The sequence below is a fragment of the Procambarus clarkii genome, chromosome 31, assembly GCF_040958095.1.
Source record: "Procambarus clarkii isolate CNS0578487 chromosome 31, FALCON_Pclarkii_2.0, whole genome shotgun sequence".
Classification (NCBI taxonomy): Eukaryota; Metazoa; Arthropoda; class Malacostraca; order Decapoda; family Cambaridae; genus Procambarus; species Procambarus clarkii.
The window spans coordinates 21,631,822-21,656,575 of NC_091180.1; the positions used below are offsets into that span (position 1 = coordinate 21,631,822).

Consider the following 24,754-nt stretch of genomic DNA (forward strand, 5'->3'; position numbering starts at 1 on the left):
ACTAGGTGAACACACCTGTAGCAGTACATAGCCGCGGACAGTATCCAAAATGGTCCCCAGAATTAGAGCGGTGACGTCACACACCACCCGTACTGTAAATAAAACTAAATATTTCAATTAGCATAGAATATGTAACAGGTTTGTATAAAGCGCAGCGATGACGTACAACGGCATCTTTTTTGGCCTTTTTTTAATTTTTTGGAGCCATGAAACAGTAGAGTCACCTCTATAATTTTATTAAGCTTCCACTAAATACACATTCCAGCGCCATTTGAGCTGCTGTGGCGCTAATTCACTTGCTTAACAACAACTTCAAAATATTTCACAAATCATAGTCCACCATCCTCATATACATCGGTAGTGACATAATGGGATGTCATTCACGACATAATGGGGATGACTTCTGCTTTTTTCGATCCGATATGTTGCCAGCATCGTGTCGCCTGGCAGCGAGGTACGAAGGTGGGCGGGGCTTCCTCATGCTGTACCGAGTGTGACGTCATCACGAGACACGCCATAGTAGTGACGTCATAGCCCCCAGAACTACGTCACAGATTAGTTTTATAGAAACAGAAGACCCAGGGATAGAAAACGGGATATCACGTCAATTTTGGGAGTCGCTGTGACATTTAGGACGTCGTATATTGACGTTGGAGACCTTTACGTCGAAATACGACGTGTTACGGGACAGGACAGGTGACGGGGGCTAGGAGCGGGCTCTGCGGGCCACAACGACATAACCGCCTGGAATAGTTAGCGCCAGAAAAAAACTGTTTTTATTTTTTTTTTATATTTTTAAGACTAATTTTATATTTCTTTGTTGTGTTACTCTTCCGTCGTCTCCTGTTTGATTACTTGTGCCCTGTCTACTGACCTGCCTCGTCTACTGTCTACTAACCTGCCTCGTCTACTGTCTACTGACCTGCCTCGTCTACCGTCTACCAGCTTCCGTAGGACACACCCCACAAGAGTAGTCTTGTATACTGGGGTTTTCTCTCACCGTTGTCAAGCCGTTGTCAAGCCGTTGTCAAGCTGTTGTCAAGGTCCGCCGCCCCCCCCTCCCCCCGCCCCGGCGCGAGAGGAAAGCGGGGCATCATCCGGAAACTTTCCAAGTAATGACGTCACACTTCCCGCAAGGGATGTGACGTCACTGTTGACGCTTCCTGTCCGGCCCCCTAAGATTAACTTCCGCGGGGACAGATGTCTGGGCGATGGAATGGGGGGAAGGGATGGATGGAAGGATGGAAAGGGTAGACACGGCTAGAAGGAGAGGGTAGAAGGTTGAGAATCAATTGCAGATAAGGGCACTTGGATGGACAATATTCCTGAGATTGAACGCTGTGATTCGCTGGATTTTGATAGTTGCTAGGATGGGAGAGATACCGTTGCTAGAATGGGAGAGATACCGTTGCTAGGATGGGAGAGATACCGTTGCTAGGAGGGGAGAGATACCGTTGCTAGGAGGGGAGAGATACCGTTGCTAGGAGGGGAGAGATACCGTTGCTAGGAGGGGAGAGATAGAAAGGCGGAGTCTAAGGGCTAAGAGCTAGATTCTGCAGACACAATTAATAAATATTAAACAAATACACACACACAGGTAAGAAGTGTCGGAGAGAGAGAGAGAGAGAGAGAGAGAGAGAGAGAGAGAGAGAGAGAGAGAGAGAGAGGCAGAGAGAGGCAGAGAGAGACAGAGAGAGAGACAGAGAGAGAGACAGAGAGACAGAGAGAGAGAGAGACAGAGAGAGAGAGAGACCAAACACCATACAGGCCAACATAAACACACACAGACAAGTGCTCTGGTAATGACAGGAAAACATTGAGAGTGAAGTAGTACTTGAAGGTCTGTGGCGGGCCGCCCTTGGCCTCCCTGCTTCCTGCCCTTCACCCCGACACTACTGCCAGCGGCCTAAACCAAGCAGGTGCCTGCTTAGAACAAGCAGTCACCCGCTTAGAACAAGCAGTCACCCGCTTAGACCAAGCAGGCACCTGCCTAAAACTGGCAACTTGCTCATGTTATTAACAGAATAACTGGTAGGCGAACATGTGTTGAACTGGTTGTTGATCATGTTGATGAACATGAACAGGTATTTGAAAAGACTATTGAAGTAGTAGAACAGGTTGATGAACAGGCAGAGACAAAGGAAGTCGAACCGATAGTTGAACAATTGGTAGAACAGGTAAAGGAAAAGGTAGTTGAACAGTTCATTGAACAAGTAGTTGAGCAGGTTGTGAATTGGGTAGTTAGTTAAACAGGTCAACTGCCACCAAACTTACCAACTCAAACTCATCAATACTTAATATAGTAACTTAGTCCACCTCATGTCTCACCTCCCCCCCCTCCCCCCCTCCATCCCCCACTCTCCACCTTTCACCCCCCCCTCTCTCTCTCTCTCCACCATCACCTCCCCTGCCCCCCTTCCACCTTCACCTCACGGTCTTCATATATACAAGCAACTGGAACTGAACTCCTCAATTACGGGCTCACCATAGCCCGTGCTACATGGACATTTCGTTCTGAGTAGCTAAATCTGAAACAACAACAACGAACTCCTCAACAGAGGGCCACACTGCACCTGGCGGCTTCTGGCCAACCACAGGAATATTCACCGCTCTCAGAAATGGCCAGACGGAACAGTCTGGTCGCTCAAATGTACAAAATGCTCCAGTGCCCATCGACGTACCGCGGGGCATCGTCGAGGATCTCCCACGATACCCTCCACACCGTCGCCTGCGGTCACCCGGGTACGGACACGAAGACAAAAAAAGGCACCGAAGAGTAGGAACAAATAGAGCCCCTGAGAGCTCTCAGCATCCCTGAGATAGGGATGCTGTAGTGGGGTATCAAACAAGGACTTCTGGCTGCTACTGATGCTGCTTGGCACTTACGGGGCTCTTCATGCCCGTGCCACCTCTGGGGTGGGTCAATCTTCATCAATCAATCAATCAGCTCCTCAACTTGACTTGATAAAGATGACTCAAACAGAAGAAAACGTGATTCAGACAGAAGCGATAGGATCCACAAAGACGCAGCAGCGGACGCAAAGTGCTCCAGAGAGCAGTAAAGAAGAGGCGCAAGGGCACGCAGATAAAGCGGGCCAAACTGTTTCCGCATTGTTTCGTGGACTTGGGTGAATACGTGTGTAAACTGCGTTATCTCGGCCACCACGACGGCTGAGATCGCAGGCGGAGGGTCAACGTCCTCCCTACCCCTCTTTCCTGCAGCGTCGCGCACACCCTTGTCGAACCTCCTGACGGAGGGGGAAGCCTGCCTTGGAAATCTGTCAGAAAGAGTAAGTTCCTGTGCTGCTGCGTGGGGGCTGTTTCCTAGAGTGATATTACTGACTCAGCAGCGGCTAGGTTACCGATGAAGTAGAAATACACAAAAAATGCTTATGTAGCAAGAGATAGACTAGAAGACTATCAACAGAATGTAAGAAATGATGAAAAACAAAAGATTATCCGAAATGCAGATGATGAGTCACAATAACGCGGCTGAAGATATGATGACCAACTCACACACCACAAGATGAGGAGCCTGAACCATTATCAAGTCGATTCACAATCGTCTTAATGGTCCAGGACGGACCGAAACGTCGTCGTCTCCTTATCTTCTGGTGTCTGGATTGGTCATCACAACTGCAGATGAAATGCTTCAGTACCTCAAGATCACGCTCACCTGGAATAACAGATTTCTGGCATGGATTAATGATATTGGGAATTAACCACGACCAGTTGCATGTGTAAAACCTGAGGGAGACAATGATGCTTAATATATTACTGTATAGAGTTCAAGAGCACATGTCACCTGACATCAGTGGATTCACACTTGACAAAAGTGCACACAACTGTATCACAACCTTTGTCACTGGTCGTGGAGATAGAAGGCACATGTACACAACATTTCTTTATTTGAAAAAAGCCTTTGATATTGCTGACAGGGAAGTGAGTTTGTATTAACTAGCAAGAATGTATATAGGTGAACAATTGTTACAATGGATACGAGGTTATCTCACAACCGGACAACCGGAAGTCCTGGAGATGCACTGTTTCAAGGCTACAAAAGTACTCACCTAGTGGACTAGGTGAGTACCTACCGAAAACTAAAATTGAAACTCAATTAATGCAACTAGGCACCCCACAAAGAGGAGTATTAAATCCCATCTTCTTTAATGTTCTAATCAATGCCTCATTAAAATCAATCCCAACTATTGCTTCAAACATCACTATTGGCAGGTGGCACCCTTGTACATACTAAAGCCCACCACGAAAAGTAATTTTAAATTGTATACATACAGCTTGTGGGAGCCTTGGTCTTGTAATCAACGCTGCTAAAACTAAGGTATTTAAAAGACAAATTGGTAATCGCAAAAGTAGACCACAAAAACTAAAGATTAATAACACATCAATAGACTATGTTTCTCTCCTACAAATATCTTTGTGTGTGTGTCCCTTGTACCACATATAAGCATACATACTAAGTGGGTGACTATCAAAATGTTGGGGATCTCCTCTCACATTGGCCTGCAGGAACATGATAAAGTTGATGCAATTGCTAAGACTGATATAAAGACAATATTGAACGTAATCTTCAGTTATCAAATAAGCTCCTAAAAAGTGTCATTAAACGAGAACTCTTGAATGAATTTGAAGAAGGTAGAACAGTTCAAACAGGAACTAGCAGGTCCATTATTCATCACAATGAAATGAGTCAAAATAAGGTTATTTTCACAACTCGTATAAGACTTGGCTACAAGTATCTGGCAGTTGGGCTTGTATAGTGATATAGACTAGAGGAAGTAAAGTGTAAAGTGTGTGGACAAAGACAGGGACACACACTGGAGCATTTTACATCTTAAACTGTGATAAAATTGAGCCATTTAGACATCAATCTAAAAGACATCATGAAATTGCAAACCATTTTATTACTAGGGATAAAACTTATGAAATCCCGGCACTGTATCTATGTTTCGTTTCCAGTATATAAATGACATTTGAGATTAAGGAACAAGCAGTGTATTGTGAATAATAATAATAATAAACAACAGCTTTCCTATGACCTTGTAATACAATAAAACAGCTATGTATTAGCGAGAAGACCTACCATTGATATATGATATTTAATTGTAAGTACATAGCTAATGAAATGGAACAATCTCTATAACTAGCTATACACGATACACACGTGTGTGTATGGGACAAGATATACACACACGTCCATACAGAACAATTTAAACACACACGTATATGCGGGAATATTATTCAAAGAGGTTGAAATAATAATGAGAAAAAAGCTTTAGGTATTCGAGCGAGGCAGGACGCAGGCGGGAGGTGCAAGGATTAGTTGGAGTGGCAGCTGCTCCTTGAGAGCGTCAAGAGTCGAGGTAATCCTTCATGTATAGCTATAACATAGGCTGTTATATTCATATATCAGAGAAGCCTCAGTGGGCGAGCTGAAGTATGTCTGGATATGTTGCATCTACTGGGGTCATATGATCAACACGTGAACCCTATTATGGTGGTATAGCTTCAACATCATGTTGAGGTCAGGGGGTCATGAGCTCAACATATTGTTGAGCTGAAGAATTTCGACTACTTGAAGGAGAAACAGGGGCCAAGGCAGGCGCTGGGCAGGTCTCTCTCTCTCCCAGGCGAAATGTGCGTCTTAAGATCCAAGAAGGTAGAAGAGGAGGAGAATCGTTCAATGAATATGTAAAATCCTTCGTGTCATTTTGGATTCCTTACACGAATCTACTCGCTAATGGTTTTTGTTGCTCCCCGGATTTCTTAAGTTCACTAAAAGTTTGGTACGTGCTTGGCAGGGGTAACATTTGGTCCTGGCTGCAGGTCTAAATTTGTTACAGGCCATTTTCAGCGGTGAATTATCGTTTCCCGCGAGGGAGTAGTCAACACGACCACACCCACTGCTCGAGGGCACCAGACACAGGCCCAAGAACTAAACGATAGCTTGGGTTCCACATAGCCTTCCCAGCTTGGGTTCCACATAGCCATCCCGGCTTGGTGCCTTATTTTGAAAATTACTTGGATTCCATAGCTCGCAGCCATATAAGCAAGGATAATGACTTGACCAGATGGGCTTAAGATTTCAAGACGACTGGATAACGTGACTGCTAATTCGTATTACAATTATACTTCCAGCATGAAGAAAGCATAGAACCAGATGGGGATAACAAGAGATTATCTCTACTGGAACGAAGACAACCATTACCAGTTTGATGGAGGGAAAGTAAGATTCACTTCTGTTTCAATAGTTTCCCTACCCTATTCGTGTGTGTGTGTACTCACCTAGTTGTACTCACCTAGTTGTACTCACCTAGTTGTTTTTGCGGGGGTTGAGCTCTGGCTCTTTGGTCCCGCCTCTCAACCGTCAATCAACAGGTGTACAGATTCCTGAGCCTATCGGGCTCTGTCATATCTACACTTGAAACTGTGTATGGAGTCAGCCTCCACCACATCACTTCCTAATATGCACACGTATGCGTGTGCATGCGTCCATCTGCGTGTCACTAGCCAAATCATTTCTTGCAATGGAAATGGCTAAAAAGTTGGACTGTCATATCTCCTCTAATGTTGCTCTGTTTCAACTTACATCATTCCTATCCTCGTCTCTGCACAGTGCCACTGCGAACTACTCAAGTTGCCCCGACTACGTCAAGTGGCCACTGAGGCCAACTCCAGTCACGGAGAGCTATGGCACGTGTCTGGCAACGCATTGATTATGGCAAATGTCTCCACAAGCTGGCAGACCTCTTGACTGCACTTTGGTTTAGGCTCAGCTTAAAATATCATGGATGAGCTTGGAAAGGATCTCTCTCTCTCTTTCCCAGTGTTGCGTCGACTGGTTTTTTGAGAGTCACCTTGACGCACCTGTCACCGCCCTGTCACCTGCATGTTGTGTGTCGTAGAGACCTGTCGACCATCCTGAATACAATGACCGACGTCAACCATCAGGGGATACAATGACCGACGTCAACCATCAGGGGATACAAAGACCGACGTCAGCCATCAATATAGACGCAGTCTCACGCTCTCACCGTCCTACAAGGGGCGCTGTTGTGACCCCATCAGCTGGACTCTAATGATGGTCATGTCCGCGCGGCCGGGCGCCCCACTGGGCCGAGGTTCGAGGCTTCTCTTGATGATGTCTTCGGCCTCGTGTCTTGCATATGTAAACATTATTCTACATTTCAGTGAAGAACTGTATAAAATACAGTTTACATAGTCATGCTGAAGTTCAATTCAGCTTGGTTTCGTTTAAAAAATATTCGGTTTGCCATGATTTTTTTTTAGCTACTGGGAACAAAAGCTCCAAGCAGCACGGTCTATGGTGAGCCCGGAATGGAATTGGTCTCGATGTGGTCTCTTAGAGATCTCCGTTTTATTGTCACAGAGGCCTCGTTGTCTCTTCGGAGATAACGTTATCTCACAAAGGTAATATCTCTTCTCTCTCTCTGTTGGTATACCATTCTTTCTGCTGGTATACCACGTCTCTCTCTCCTGGTATTCCTCTCTCTTCATGTGTTACGTCTATATCTTATGCTCTTCTCAACTGTTTATTATATGGTAAATATTTTCTATACAAACTAGAAGATTCTCAGGCGTTTCTGTCAGTGTCGGTTAGTTACCAGGAAGTGATCCTGACGAGCCGTGGATGAAACCTCTCCCAAAGCCTGCTGGTGATTGGCTGGTCGGGATCTGCCTCCACCAGTAACGAACGGACACTTCATGCCCTCCACCAATGATTGAAGAGTGATGTGATGCCCTCCGCCAATAGCGAGAAGGCATCACGTCGTCTGTCGTGCTTGCCAAAGTGCAAATTGATTAAAGAATTATAAATTGTCTTCCTAATATAAAATTGATGATTTATGATGAAAATATAATTGGTAAATCAAAATTATATTATGGAGATTATAACAGTGTCTAAAGAATGATTAATTATAGGATATTCGCGTTATAGTGAGGCTGGTATGCTGAGTATCGAGCTATCAGCTAAAGCTGTAATTAAAGATTCCTGATGCAACGTGTGGAGCAAAACTTCGCCTGGCTTCAGAGGCCTCTCTAATGGGCGGTAATTATGTCATTGATGTAGAAAGGTGTACGAATGAAAATTTTATTTTAAATGTTAGGTGATGATTAACGGTGTTAGTTGTGATGATGACTTGGGTGAGGATTGAAGTTTTTTCCCTACCACAGGCTGATGGTGCACTGATGAATTAGATAAGGGTTGATCGGATTCCTCGATTGTTTCAAGCGTGGGTTGGACATGTATATGAGTGGGATTGGGTGGTTATAGACAGGAGCTGCCTCGTATGGGCCAATAGGCCTTCTGCAGTTACCTTTATTCTTTATTCTTATGTTCAACATAAAACCTATTACAGTCTCTACAAGGTATTTTATAAATGACACAATTATCACTACGAGGGCTGTTTCTAACTAATAGTTTACCAACAGTATTTTCGTAACTAAACAATACATGTATATCAAAAAGTTTCAAGGCCTTGTCCATATTTTCAAACCCCCAAAATATGGTAAACATAACACATTCTTTGGGCGAATTTTCTCACTGAATATATTATTATAATATGTACGACATGCTTTGCTACGGCAAACTTCCAAAAAACTCAGAAGATAACAAAGCTTGAGTCCACCGAAAATGATAGTACTTAAAGTAACTATTTGGTCGAAATTGCTACCAATAAGTATTCATGAACCACCAGAAAATTGAGCTTTGTATTAATGAACTTGGACAAACTAGAAACTGTTTTAAAAGCAAAAATAGATGTAACACCTAACTTAATCTAACCTAATCTTTTCCAACAAGTCTTGGCCTAATGCACGCTATCTTAGGCATAATATAGTCCATATTTGCCCTATAATAGGCCTAGGAATATTAAAGTTTGGTTTGTACAAAGAATTTTTCCAGACTCTGTCTAATTAAACGTTGAATGATGGGTTTACTGGCGGTCCATTACCACCTCACCTTCAGGTGATTCCGGGGCTTAGCGTCCCCGCGGCCCGGTCGTCGACCAGGCCTCCTCTGGCGCAGACCACACACTGGCACTTAGGACCCAAGAGTAACTAAAAGTAATATCATTTCAGGAGGATGTGCTGCAAGTGTTACTCGGTAAGAGTTACTCAGCCACTTCTTACCAAAACCAAAGGTAATTAAAAATCCTTTGGCAATCAATGTCAAGACGTGACTCTCTCCTTGAGGATATCCTCGTGATGCACCCAGAGTCTGCCAGCAGCACTACTGATCACGTGGCCCTGTATGACTAACCATCCTGTGTGATGGGCATTTGTCAGCATTATGCAGCTAGTTCTTGACACACACCCTGTACTCCCTTCACATAGTCTAGGGCAGCTAGTTCTTGACACATACTGTACTCTCCTTCATATAGTCTAGGGCAGCTAGTTCTTGACACACCCTGTACTCCCTTCATATAGTCTAGGGCAGCTAGTTCTTGACACACACTGTACTCCCCTTCATATAGTCTAGGGCAGCTAGTTCTTGACACACACTGTACTGCCCTTCACATAGTCTAAGGCAGCTAGTTCTTGACACTGTACTTCCCTTCACATAGTCTAAGGCAGCTAGTTCTTGACACTGTACTTCCCTTCACATAGTCTAGGGCAGCTAGTTCTTGACACACACTGTACTCCCCTTCACATAGTCTAAGGCAGCTACCGAAATACAAATGTACCTAAATATGATAGCGATAAAAAATCTACTCATCTACTCTCAGAACACATCTACCAGCCAGAACGAGACGAATACAGCGAAGCTGTTTCATAAGCAGCTTTAAAGCCATAAATCTTGAATTGATAAGCTGCCCTTAAGGAACAATGCGATTTGTAAACGCATGACGTGTTGCCCGCTTGAGCACTGCCAGCGTGTTGATGAGGCCCGGGGTACTGGTTAGGGCAGTGCTCGCCAGTCCTCGCCGCTCTCAACTGGTTTCTGGGTCACTTGGGTGCGTTTTGAACTGCTGAACGGGTCTTGTGTTGTGTTGAACTAGCAAACCAAGTTGTGAGTGTGTGCGTGTGTGTGTGTGTGTGTGTGTGTGTGTGTGTGTGTGTGTGTGTGTGTGTGTGTGTGTGTGTGTGTGTGTGTGTGTGTGTGTGTGTGTGTCGGACCAGCTTGTGAGGTAATAAATATATTATTATATATAGAGAGAATGTATATTAGGAAATCCATAAATAATTAAAAATATTGCATAAGGAAACAAAGTCCTAGCAACGTTTTTCCATGCAAACATCCTTACATGTGTGTCAACGTTTGTCATCATATTGTTGCAGACATTGGATAAAGCCAATGACCACACTGTTGCAGACACTGTTTAAAGACAATGATTGGACTGTTGCAAACAATGGTTAAGGCCAATGATCCCAGCTATTATCCTACCCTCATACCCCAGCTCTCATCCCTTCCAAGTGCTGAGTATTCATTCTGGTTCAGCACTCACCGTCTCCTCCTGAAGCACCAGTTGACATTGTCAATCTGAATATGGAAGCTGCGGCCACTCCCCCTTTTTCTTTAATTTTGCCCCGAGGAGCGAGTTTATTGGGCAGCGTCACTCATCCTGTGAGTGGACACACAGCCATGGTGACAGTATTGGGCAGCGCCACTCATCCTGTGAGTGGACACACCGCCATGGTGACAGTATTGGGCAGCGTCACTCATCCTGTGAGTGTCCACACTGCCATAGTGACAGTATTGGGCAGCGCCACTCATCCTGTGAGTGGACACACAGCCATGGTGACAGTATTGGGCAGCGTCACTCATCCTGTGAGTGGACACACAGCCATGGTGACAGTATTGGGCAGCGCCACTCATCCTGTGAGTGGACACACCGCCATGGTGACAGTATTGGGCAGCGCCACTCATCCTGTGAGTGGACACACCGCCATAGTGACAGTATTGGGCAGCGTCACTCATCCTGTGAGTGTCCACACTGCCATAGTGACAGTATTGGGCAGCGCCACTCATCCTGTGAGTGGACACACAGCCATGGTGACAGTATTGGGCAGCGCCACTCATCCTGTGAGTGTCCACACCGCCATAGCAGCATGTACAACACTCCCCAATAGGAAGAAAACCCGCTGTGTTGTTCATCCTGTCACTTGTACCCAGACACAGCTGGGACTTGACCAACTGTCTCAAGTGAACAGCTCCTCCCCTTCTTGATTCCCTCTTAAATATATATAAATATATTACTTCTCTGTCACTGAAGACGTTCTCTGTGGTGTTCCTGTGGCTCGTTTATGTTCTTAGTTTCCACCTTTGTTCTCAAGTTCGTATATCAAGTCTAAACTGTCCATTCTTGCTCTGTCAGTTCTCATGAGTATGTTATATATGGTGATCATGTCTCCCCTATATCTCTTAAGAGCATTTTTAACTGCGAGAGGCCAAACTGTGCATTGCATGGCGTGCAAAAGTAAACATTTTGAGCATGTGCCGTATTGACGTTATGGGAATTATTTTATTAAATGATGGGTTGGAAAATGTAGGCATAACAAGATCTAAATACAATTTGGTTAAACCTTGAAAGCTCACAAGACGATTGAATGCTGAAACGCTTGACCCAAGAGCTGAAACTCAACCGCTGCAAGAAGGGCTAGGCTAGGGCATACAGGCAGACACAATGGTTAGAGGCACGCAACCAGATTACCGGTTCGAGGTGGCAGTCGCAATTTATTGATAAAAATAAATCTTTGTCTACTGTGCTACAGACTCCGCAGAACGGAATTCAACACACCAATGCATGTAACTACACAATAAGCTTTTGTAATAGTCTCCCATGACACGACCACCATCCTCTGTGTTTATGACAGAAAACCGTTTTCAGAGCACGAGTGTTCATGGGGAGCCCCGTGGGACACAGGGCTGATGTGCCCCTCATAACTCACGATGTCCGGGTTCTGGGACACTGCCGACGGCCAGGAAGACGAGTGTGTGTAGTGAAGATGTGGCTTCAACTCGTCACCAGCGCCACGCCGGATACCTTAGCTAGTTAAGAGTAATTAGGAAATCCTGACAAATCGTGAGTAGCTTACAAAAGCAGGAGTTGACGTCATACCGAGAGATCGGTGTTAGAGAGACAAGAGCACGGTGGAAGGGGGAGTGGTAGTGATGGAAGGGGGAGTGGTAGTGATGGAAGGGGGAGTGGTAGTGATGGAAGGGGGAGTGGTAGTGATGGAAGGGGGACATTTCTCCAGCCATTTTCTCTCGTGAAAGCGCACAAAAACATTAGCAATTGCGTGATATAATTTAGAAACCATTGCTACTCCATTAATTGGTTTCTAATATTTATTATTAAACCTAACGACCGAGTCAGTGGTTAGTTAGTGGTTTCAATAATAGAACTAGAACTTTGCCAATTTATAATTAAAAGTACCAATCTCTTGCAAAATAGGACGAATATGTATACCTGTTTTATGAATCTTCGGTAATCCATATATAATTCCTGGCTTAGAGCCGGTTACAAAATTTTGTGTTGAATAAAAAAAATCTTTGAGTCTTCTTACAATTCTATTAAGTTTATCTTCACATTTTAATATATATGAAAAGAAGTCAACATTTTTTTTCATAAATTTAGAGAGGTCGTCTAACAATTCCTCATATATTCTAACCTATTCACATAAGTTAGATTATGTGAAAAAGGTTAGATTATCTAAAATCACTACGCTCCTAACTTTATCCGGCCTTGTAATACAAACACTACTATCATACTTCAAACCTTTAATACATTTTAATTTTCTTTTATCAAACGGAGGAATCTTTGCTAAATACCTCGTGTGCTAGACAATAAACAATCCTAACAATATTTATACTATTACAATTTGTACCAGTTCTCATAGTACAAGTTTTTAGTGTATGACATAACGCTCAAAACCCCAAAAATGGTTTACAATATAGTTTTTTTTACACAAAAATTCTAGTCTCAAAGAGAGAAATTTCTTCTCAATTGGATAAAAAAATAAATTATTTGTAAAATTAAAAACTACCCTTTCAGGGCCAACCGAATTGAATGCAAATATACCCAAGTTCGGCATTTTTTCTGATGCCGAACCTGAGCATTAGGTTCGACATCTAAACTCTACACTTATCCAATTTTGTATTAATTTATTTCCTCATATCTTTAAAATATAGGTAGTCCCAAATATCGGGCTCCATAGAACACCTGTGTGTATTTCATACTTTAATATTTTCGTTTACAATAGATTTATGAATTTGTTTTTCTGTGTATTACTTCCTGTGGGCGCACCTTATATCTGGAGTTTATAATAACCGTCCAAGAATAATTCGAGCGCTGAAGGATAACAAAACAAGAGAATTTAAATGCATTAAACCAAACACTTCCATGTTTAGAAATGTTGTAACGTCTTACTTTGAACGCGTTCAAAAATGTATTGAAGTAAATGTGTGTCATTTTGAACAAGTATTGTAACTTATAAACTGGTAATTAATAAATTATATTTAAAAGTCCTAGTGGTTTCCTTTAATACTTTGCCTATGCTGGGGCCAGACTTTTGGGACACAGCATAAACATCTATATAATGCTGAGGGAACTGATGGGCATAATAGATTTTAATTTGGGTGGCTTAATCTTCATCAATCAATCACTAAGACAACATTTCTGCACCAATCACGGGACCAGGTAATATTCTCCAGCAGGAGCGAGAATATTACCAAGTGATAGAGAAGTCAACCAGCCCTCAGACCACGTCCATTCCATCCAGTGGTCGACCCCAAAGACACATTCATCAATTTTAATATGCTGTTCATTCAAAACAGAACGTTTCTTAAATATAAATGAATATTATTATATATTAGTATATTGTGCATATTTAGGTACTGGTTAGGTTAGGTGTTTAGGGTCTGTTAGCGATTATTTGTATTTGTAGTACGTGGGTGAAGCATTTATAGTGTTGTGGTTCGAACAAAATTCGTCAGTGAAGCACTTGTTCCGGAAGTGTTCGGATGTCATCAGTTGTGAGTCGTGTGTAAACCGTTTTTCATTCATAAACCAACCTGTCCTACAAAGACCCAAAGAACATTGCATGCACCTTGCCTGTTTCAAGCCTGACAAAAAGATATCTAGACATTGCAGAAGCTGTGGGAAATTTTACCCACCATATCTAATATCATCTAAGAAATGTATTATTTCTATATCATATCTAAATCATATCAAAATCATTATAGATTCATTATACATCTTGATCCTAGATGACAATGCCACTATGATCACGTACACCATAGGGCCCTATAGGTGCCTACGTGATTTTGTGCATGATCTCTCAAGGATCCAGAAGCTTCTAGAAGGATTTCTTAATTAAAAAACTTTTGGAACCTGATTCGATTCCCGGTAGGGATTATAAATTGAATCCTTAATAAGAATCTGTGGTACTATCAAGTACTACTTATAATCTTTATATCTAATTATATTATAATCACATCTTATCTCAATCATATGTCTAGACTGTAAAAATAATCAATCAATATTCAGTGAAAGCTACCCCCTCTCAAGGGAGAGGGAGGGGCATCACGGGAACGGGAACAAGAAGCGCCCACCACACCCCGTGGGACTAGCGTTTGTTGACAACACAGTGAACAAGTGCGAGGGTACCTTAGCGAACATTACTTAGCTCAGGATACCTTATCGAATTATCTTTATCACCAGTGATTACTTTCTAGAACTGGGTGAGTACCTGGACAATATCTACAAGGAAAATTCCTAGAACATTTATATCTATATAAGTGTAGAGTGGAGCACACAGTAACTTGTCTCCACCTTCACCATCAACTATCATCCTTCTGCAACGCAGTTAAAGAAAAATCACGTAGCAACGCTACAAGAACAATCTACAGCAAAGCTGTGATATAAAATATCGTGCCTAAACTCGCGACAAGAGAGGTCTCAAGTCTGGCACACTGTCAGACAGGCACTTCGGCTTTCAGAGAAGTATATTGAAGGTTATCACAGTAGTGTATTAATTGGCCAATTGTATGCTTGTATGACTTTAATATATTAAATAAGTCTGTCTGTCAGTTATAAAGTGAGGCAACGCCTCATATTTCAGTAAGTTTATTAATATTGTAGTGCAGCAGTTGAATCTTTAAGCACCAAACCTCATGAGTGTCCATGGTGTGGGAAAAGATTCAGTCAGGCTGACTGTACCTCATCATATAAATTGAATACAAATACATCTGCATATATACTTGAATATATAAATTAAGTTAACAATTGCTTGCTTAGTTATATTTATTTGGAGGAAATTTGTTGCTAGCAAACTATTTGATGTTTAAAGTGGACTGTATGATATAAAATTCTCACAAATCGCTTTCCTTACACATTATGGGGGTTTATGGTTTATTTACGTAGTAATCAATATAAATTATTGGTTAGTAGACATTCACTACAATATTAGACTACATATATTATTAACAAAAAAGGGGAGGCATTATCTACATTTAGTGGGCCTGATCCACCAGTCATGAACAAGGATGATGACACCAAATAATCCTGGTGGTTGAGGCCGGCATCAACACCTGTACTGGTGTACCAGGTAACTAGTGTTAATTCTTCTTCCTCTTCAATTACACCTGTCAAAGGGCACTTACAATAAATAGTAGGAACCTAATGACAGCTGTATCAGAGGAAATGTTGGCAAATTAAATAAAAAGATGAGAATATTGTTCAGTCGTTTTTTGTCGGTCTCGTGTGCTAACCGTCATTCCTTAATCCAAATATTAATGACCAATAATAAGCTAGATAGTATAGGAATCGGAAAAGAAAATCTGCCTTGATTCTCCTCCTTCTCTCTTACCTTAAGTTCCTGTAACTACAATGTTAAGTACCTTTATGTGTAACCGTGCTAACTGCTATAGGCTTGTATGACTTGTGTAGTATACGCCAGTGTTTTGGGTATCCCCAAGTGTTGTGTTGTGTTAGGGTACCACATGGGCTCACTACCCTAAGCTGCCTCAAGCTTTCAAGTTCTTCACTAGTAGACTTTACTCTAGCTTGTCCTAATTGTAAAACCTTGTATCCTGCCTAAGTGGACCAAGGCTTTTAAAGTAAGATAGTGTGGCAAAGTAGTTATTGTTATTTAATGTATATGAGGGTTGTTAAGGGGGTTTAATAAATAAGTTAGTTTTTGAGGTGTATCCATTACTCCTGTTGTAGTGGCGTAGATGATTGTATCCCAGACGACAGATCTGTACTAAAACCTTTAAGCATAAACTGGAACCTATGTTCCTTGGGGGCCGGGCCTATTTGTGCCACTCTGATACATCTTGATTCTAACTGCTGGCCCTTCTCCATAATACTCAAGATCCCCCATAACAGCTCGTAAATTTATAACAGTGGCACTGTGTCGAAGACTTTCTGGCAATCCAAAATATGCAGTCTGCCCACCCCTCTCTTTCATGCCTGATCATAGAATTCAGTTAATCCTGTGAGAAATGACTTGCTATCAATGAACCCATGTTGGTGTTGAGTCACAAAGCTCTGTCGCTCGAGATGTTCCACTAGCTTTTTCGCACAATCTTCTCCATCAACTTGCATGATATGCAAGTTAGGGACACTGGCCTGTAGTTCAGTGCCTCTTTTCTCCCCCCCCCCCACTTTTTGTATATCGGGACTACATTTGCCATTTTCCAAATTTCTAGCAGTTCACCTATCACCAGTGATTTGTTATACACCATGGAGAGTGGCAGGCACAGTGCTTCTGTTCCTTTAATATACATGGGGAGATTCCATCCGAGCCTATAGCCTTTTGTCACATCCAACTCTAGCAAAAGCTTCCTTACATCCCTACTAGTATTCCCAAACTCCTCTAGTGGTGCCTGGTTAACTATTCCTTCTCTTATTTTTGGAGCTTCTCCTTGCTCTTATGTGAAGACCTCGTGGAATTTATTATTGAGTTCCTCGCACACTTCCTTGTCATTTGTAGTGAATCTGTGTGTGTGTGTGTGTGTGTGTGTGTGTGTGTGTGTGTGTGTGTAAATCACGAAGAAATGAACACGTGATGAACAATGTTAGACCACGAAGCAAGGATCAAGACAGGAAATTCCTTAAGTATTTTCGTATTTAATAATACAACTTCAGAAGGGTGTATTATTAAAAATATAAGTATTTAAGGAATTTCCCGTCTTATTCCTTCTTTGGTGATCTGACATTGTCACATTGTTCATCCCGTCTCCATTTCTTCGTAACTTAAGCGCGTCTCTCACAAATAAATAATATATATATATATATATATATATATATATATATATATATATATATATATATATATATATATATGTCCATTGTTGTAACTTACTCAAATAATTGCATTATTATAACTGTGTTCACAAAAAGGCACGTTCTTGCTCTAGAACACTGAAGAGTGAGAGCTCAAGACAGGGAAGGAGGAAAAGAATGAAGGGAAGGTGAGGGAAGGAGGGAGCCAGAGACAACATGGGGGGGGGGACTGACGTAATGCCCCCATGCGTCTCTTTGACGGTGCTTCTGTGGATGAGACAAGTGTGTGAGATTGTGGAGTTGACACCCTGGTGGCCGAGGGTGGTGGTGGAGTTGGGTTGACACCCTGGTGGCCGAGGGTGGTGGTGGAGTTGGGTTGACACCCTGGTGGCCGAGGGTGGTGGTGGAGTACGGTTGACACCCTGGTGGCCGAGGGTGGTGGTGGAGTACGGTTGACACCCTGGTGGCCGAGGGTGGTGGTGGAGTTGGGTTGACACCCTGGTGGCCGAGGGTGGTGGTGGAGTTGGGTTGACACCCTGGTGGCCGAGGAATGTAAACCTGTGAGGCTCGCATTACCAGCGCCACCAGGTCTGGTGTCCGCGTCAACAACGACGATTGAGAAATATGAGTTTGGTTATTATTATGGAGAGGGGCGCAGGTCTGCTGGGGGTGGGGCTGCGCAGGGCTGCTGGGGGGGGGGGGATGCGCAGGTCTGCTGGGGGAGGGGCTGTGCAGGTCTGCTGGGGGAGGGGCTGCTCGGGGAGGGGCTGCGCAGGGCTGGATGAGAAACAGGAGAGGAATTGTGGCAAATGTGGTGGCTAGTGGAAACGATCCAGAGCAGAGTGTAGTGGTAGCGGAAGTCATTGTGATAGTGGTAATGGTGGTGATGGAGGTGTAGTGGTGGTGGTGGTGGATGTAACCTAACTGGTAATCATGATAGCGGAGACCGTCAAAATGAGCCTGCTTGGCCGTGACGGTGGTGGTGGTGGTGGTGGTGGTGGTAGGATCGATTGGGGGGGAGTAGAGGTAGGATTGTGTCAGCAAGGCTGTCAGCTTGTGTCATACGTGTCACATATATCTCAGCAAGGCGGACAGTCCGCCTGCTTTCATAACTCTCACTGTATTTCCCACTACCAAACTTTCCTTCACCTATGCCTAAAAAAAACTCCATGTTCTCGTGTCAAGTACATCAGTAATATTGACCATCTTAAACATAAGTGGGGGGTCACGTAACCCCCCCCCCTAACATCACTCTCAAGGGGACCCCACTACGTGCACTGTGGACCCCACTACGTGCAGGCACAGTGGACCCCATCTCACCGTTGGATTCCCGAGAGCAGTGGATTACAATGGACATTCCCACAACACTCCTCCTCTCTCCCAGTCCGCTAAAACTTGCTCATGTTGAAACAACTTTATCAACGTTGAAAACTCTTTAATCAATATTGAATCAATACCCAACGTTACTGACGTTGATTCAATGTCAGTAACAGCTGAGAAATAAGTTGAGAAAAACAAACTATAAACAATCAAAACGACACATTTCAGACTTCACAGGACTAGACCATTGGCTGAGACAACTACTGAAAGAAGGGCATATGGGTGTTGACCCCAGCCACCCCATGACAATCACAACAACATTACAAATCAAGTTGAAAAGTTTAACGAGGCAATCTCAAACCGTCTGACCCCCCCCCCAACCTCGAACAAGAGACAGACATTCTCTCTCATAACTAACCTCAGCCAGGCACTGTGGGGTTTTCTCCTGGTCTCCGGAACTGGTCTATTGTCCGGTGTTGCAGACTCGCCCAGAGAGACAACCCAGCAGCGCTTCAGACGCAACTCATCATATTCAATAACCTACTCCCACAATACATCCTTAATGATTGTAATGTGTAAACTCGGCTCAAGTCTATGATTCATCAGAGAGTAGTAACAAAATTGGTTATATATAAACATTTACTGAATAACTGACAGAATAATATATATGAAAACTCTCAATGAAATGAGAATCATTAATTCTGACAGACCAGCTTCAATAGGCTACGACAGCAACAGAATTTCATAAGAATGACGATACTTTACGTTATTCATCGGATGACACAAAAGTCTTTACGGCTGGCTCCACTAAATGACAGACAATATTAACAGAGGCAAATAATTCAACATTGAAATCGAAATTGGTTTCCGATTGGTGAGCCGATGGAAAACTTACTCCCCCCCCCCCACCCCCAGGGCCCGGCCCTGCCACCGGACGCCACATTTCAAACAGCACAACATAGGCTGTCTTCCGAAATTCCCAAAAATACTTTGGGCCAATTGACTATGATTATATGGGCGTGTATAACTCTTAAACACAAATACTTATCCCCTCAAAAAAAGTTTATCGTGAACGCTGCCAATCAATCAATCGGCTGTAAGTCAATCTTCGGCTATCCAGAGAATCCATTAAAACTAAAAACTATTAAATTAACCAAAAAATGTGAAATCAACCGCACGGAAACTGAAGGAAATTGGAACATACCTGCAGAGTTTTGTTGATTATTGTCCCACGAGGAGCTGTACACTTCCACTTACCTGTAAGGAAATGTTAGGGAATTATTTAACTGTTTTTTCTATCTTTAATACTATTATATATATACAGAAAGGGCTCAACCCCTGCAAGAGACTCGAACCCAGAAGGCACAGACGTTCGCGCATCTGTACACAACTAGTACGCTGACCGCTTGACCGCACTGATCCTTATAAGAGATCAAAACTCGGGAGTTTATACCCAACATCTCGATCTCCCAAGGACACCTGCTATGGTAAGCAACGTGCAACAGTTGGCGCTGGTTTTTTTTTTTAAAGAGTGTGTTTTTACCTGTCACAAGTGTGGCACATACACTTAAACTTACGAAATGAAAGTATGGTAAACAACACAGCTCAATTCCAAAGCAATGTCACACAAAATAATTAAATCAAAATGGAAATAAATCAAAATCAATGAAAATTCAATTTATCAACGCAATCAGAAACACTGAAATGGAATAGTAACATATTTAGTATAGCATGTGTTCTTACTTCGAGCAACAGATGGCGCTGTATATTATATATATATATAATATATATATATAATATATATATATATATATATATATATATATATATATATATGTCGTACCTAGTAGCCAGAACTCACTTCTGAGCCTACTATGCAAGGCCCGATTTGCCTAATAAGCCAAGTTTTCATGAATTAATTGCTTTTCGACTACCTAACCTACCTAACCTAACCTAACCTAACTTTTTCGGCTACCTAACCAAACCTAACCTATAAAGATAGGTTAGGTTAGGTTAGGTAGGGTTGGTTAGGTTCGGTCATATATCTACGTTAATTTTAACTCTAATAAAAAAAAATTGACCTCTTACATAATGATATGGGTTGCTTTATCATTTCATAAGAAAAAAATTAGAGAAAATATATTAATTCATGAAAACTTGGCTTATTAGGCAAATCGGGCCTTGCATTGTAGGCTGAAAAGTGAGTTCTGGCTACTAGGTACGACACATATATATATATATATATATATATATATATATATATATATATATATATATATATATTGTGACGATAATCTCTTTCAAGAGAGATTGAGCCTGCTCTTCCCTACATAATTACGTCAAAATACAAGATACTATATACAAGATACGTTCACCAAGTATCGCCAAACGTTTTGCCCAGAGAGCAAATCGTACCCAGCACACCTGGCCACCGCCGTAACCAGCTAACTGCTCATCCTCTGCCTGCCTGTTGCTGACTGGCTGGTGTCTCGTCGCCCCTGCCCTCCGCCACCACCACAAGTCGACGTCAGGGCTGCAGTGCGCCAGTCTCGTCAGAATATCTCAGTGCTCCATGCAGTTGACATCTCTCGCTGGTAGACTAAGCCTTGGCTTTCGTGTACTAAGGGAGGTGGCAGCTCGAAGCCAGTATTCCAGCACTCATATTTTATTTTGCTCTCACTGTAACTTACTTGTCTTAGCGTAACTTTTCATTTGCCAGTGATTATTCATGTTATTTTGTTTGTTGACTTGTCTTGCATATTTTTATGAGATTGCCTTTATTCATGTCTTGTTTTTCTAGAGTAATTAAAATTTCATTGTTTATATACTTGTGTTTTGTGTGTCTTCCCATTACCTTACCACAGACGAAAGGACCAACTTTTCTCTTTTTTTTTGATTATGTGACGAGGCCCTGCCCCTAGCTTTTGAAACAGCCGAACACCAACGCTTTACCGTCACAATATATATATATATATATATATATATATATATATATATATATACATATATATAGGCTTGGTTTACTATTATGTCGTAGAGTGTAATTATTGAGAGAAACCTAGTGTTATTTTGCAAATACATTTTTGCCGACATTTCAATGCTGTATTTTTTATTGATTCCAAGTCCCTGTCATTAGAACAATCACTCCCATGCTTAGAGGGGATGGTGGGGGGGGGGAGGATCAAAGGAGGGGGTAGAGGAAGGGGGGGCAGGGGCGGGGAGGATTAGGGGGGTGAGGTTCTGTAGGGTAGAGAGGTTAGGGGTAAGTGGAAGGGGGAAGGGCACCCGGGCATGGCCGGGTGCCCCACAATATAATATAGACAAACAACGCAGTAAAATATGACATTAGAGGATGGAGGCGCCCTTCCTCTTACCTTGTCCCGCAGACGAGGGCGCTGAGGCAGCTCCTCTAGTGAGGTCAAACTGTCAAGTGCAACTGACCCCAAATTGTCTGCAATATTCTCCCATTCACAAACTTTAAATGATTTTCAATCGGAATATAAACCGTGTTGCAAAACAGTTAAGGATCAACACTCGACAAAGGACTAGAAACACTATACGGATAACTGTAGCTATTGACAAGTTTGTAATTTTGGAACAGCAGTTAAGGCTTTTTGACTGTGAATTATAAACTCTTTAAACACTTCAGAGTCAAGATTAGTCACGTGCAGAACCACAACGGCGTTTCCTGTCCTGTTTATATGCATTTATTCCGCGATAATCAACAATGTTCTGTTAGAATCATACTAGAGAAGACGCATAATCAAAGCGCCAGTTATGACGCATTAAAATACACGAGGGATAAACACATTATCAACATTACAACATCCAGTGTCTATAATAACTCATTGTCTCCCGTCACATGTTCTCTACTGTCTTATTTTCAGGTAGACTTTAGAAGTTTGTGGAGACATCACAACACGACCCTCACCAGCCATATCACACGTCGTAATGAGTCGACTCGTAGAGTTAGAGGATTCAGAACCTCTTTCAAGATTCAAATGGACCCGCTCGAAGCTTATTGGGGGTGTCATCCAGCCCGATCTCAGTGACATAATTTGTGTATGTTTGTTCTGCCTAACAAAAACGTAAAAAAATGCATCTGTTTTACCTAACAAGAAACGAATCCAAACGAATCTTATTTTTTGTAAATAAGTATGTTTGTTCCGTGTGGACAAGAGCTGTTTGCTCTTTGTGTACACGTGCTCTTTGCACTTACTTACAAATATATAGCACTCGAGGTTACTTAAGGAGAGGTTTTATACGTGTCCAAGTATTTATGAGAAGTTTTTCGTGGGAATCCATTTAATTAATAAAGTAAGGTTATATTGTGACAGACTAGTTTAGGTTAGGTCATTGAAGCATTCTTTCAATCTAAGAATATTTTTGAACATATTAATCCATCAGGATCTAAACAGAGGTTTGTTGCTAGTTAAGTGAGGACTCTGATGTCCAAGAACCACATGAGAAAGTCGTTCATTGGATCAAAGTAAAAGAGAGAGAGAGAGAGAGAGAGAGAGAGAGAGAGAGAGAGAGAGAGAGAGAGACTATGCCTCCTGACAGGAGCCACGAGTGGTATAAAAACAATGCTTGAGGGTTGAGGTGAGGTGTCGGCCACAGGCGACCTGGATACCTTCCCTCCCTACAGTCTTCCACAAGACCACAAGGACACACAAGAAGCAGTGTGTGTGGAATGTCCAAAAATACTGTGAGAGAAGTGGCCGCCATGGCAGTACACGACGGGTGAAAGGCCATTAACTTCCCCGGAAGTTGTCATTACCTCAAGGTCGATAAGCTCTCGTTTTCTGCCGTGTTCAGACGTACCTGGGGGGATGAGCCGCGGCTCTTGGGTCCCGCCTCTCAACTCTTAGTCGTCTGGTATATATTTCTCCAGAGTCTCTTGGGCTCTGTAATATGTACATTTAAATCTGTGTATGTAGTCGAGCTCCACCACTTCAGTGTTCAATGCATTTCCATTGTTCACTAATCTGACACTGAACAAATTCTTTCTAATGATTCTGTGAGTCAATTGTATGTTAACTTTCTATCTGTCTCCTTATTCGTGTACTCCCCCGACTTAATAGTCCATCCTTATCTACTCTGTCTATTCCCCTAAGAATTTTGTATATAGTAATCATGTCACCCCTGCTTTCCTGTGACGTTATATACCGCAGTAAGTGGCCAGTACAAGGCTTCTGAACGTTCTCTTAGTGTCCAAGGCGATATTTTAACTGCTTCCAGTCATAATCAGGTCCAGCTCCATCAGGTGCTTTTTTACTTCATCTCTAGATATGGCAGTCCTCCAGTGCTGCTTGGTTTGACTCCACCCAACCTTAGGGAAAGAATTTAAAGAGGGGAAGTGGGTGGAGGGAGCGAATTTTTTTTAAATGGAATGAAAGTCGAGGGGGAAGGGGTCTGGGGAGGGTCGTGTGTAGGGAGGGAGGTTGTGGGGAGAGGGGAGTGTCGGGGGTTTGTAGTGGGGGAAAAAGGGGATGGACTTAAAATATGAGGCTCGTATTAAACAAGTAGTGAAACTTAAACCAAACAAATCCCCAGGGCCGGCTTTGGCAAATCAGCCCTCTCTATCTTGCCTGGGTTGGTTAGACTAGACTTGGTTAGGTCGGCAGCGTCTCGATTATAAATTAATGTTAAAGTGATGGGTTTATTTTTAGTTAGGCTACATTTTGTGATTTGATTACGTTGACAATTATTGGTATCTGAAGCAGGTGAGCGAAGCATTAGAACCACACGAATCCCATTTTCTTTTCATCGGTCATGATAGATTACGTAGAGTTGTTTGGATTCGTTTGTTAGGTAAAACAGATGCATTTTTTTACGTTTTTGTTAGGCAGAACAAACATAAACAAATTATGTCACTGGGATTGTCACGGGAGTCGGTGGCTGAGCAAACAAAACACTGGACGCGTGATCCTGTGGTCTCTGTTTCGATCCCGGGCGCCGGCGAGAAACAATGGGCAGAGTTTTTTTCACCCTGATGCTCCTGTTACCTAGCAGTAAATAGGTACCTGTGAGTTAGTCAGCTATCACGGGCTGCTTCCTGGGGGTGGAGGCCTGGTCGAGGACCGGGCCCGCGGGGACACTAAGCCTCGAAATTATCTCAAGATAGGGATCGGGCTGGATGACACCCCCAATAAGCTTCGAGC

General features: G+C 42.7%; 1 protein-coding gene across 2 annotated transcripts in view; it reads right to left on the bottom strand.

The window, feature by feature from the left end:
* LOC123758700 (uncharacterized) overlaps positions 1-22,522 on the bottom strand; it is a 132,484-nt gene extending 109,962 nt beyond the window's left edge. For both annotated transcript variants that reach the window (XM_069334495.1, XM_069334494.1), the window contains exon 1: positions 21,965-22,522. The gene's annotated coding sequence lies outside the window, so the exon portion shown is untranslated. The remainder of the gene's footprint in view (positions 1-21,964) is intronic.
* Between the last annotated feature and the right edge of the window lie 2,232 nt (positions 22,523-24,754).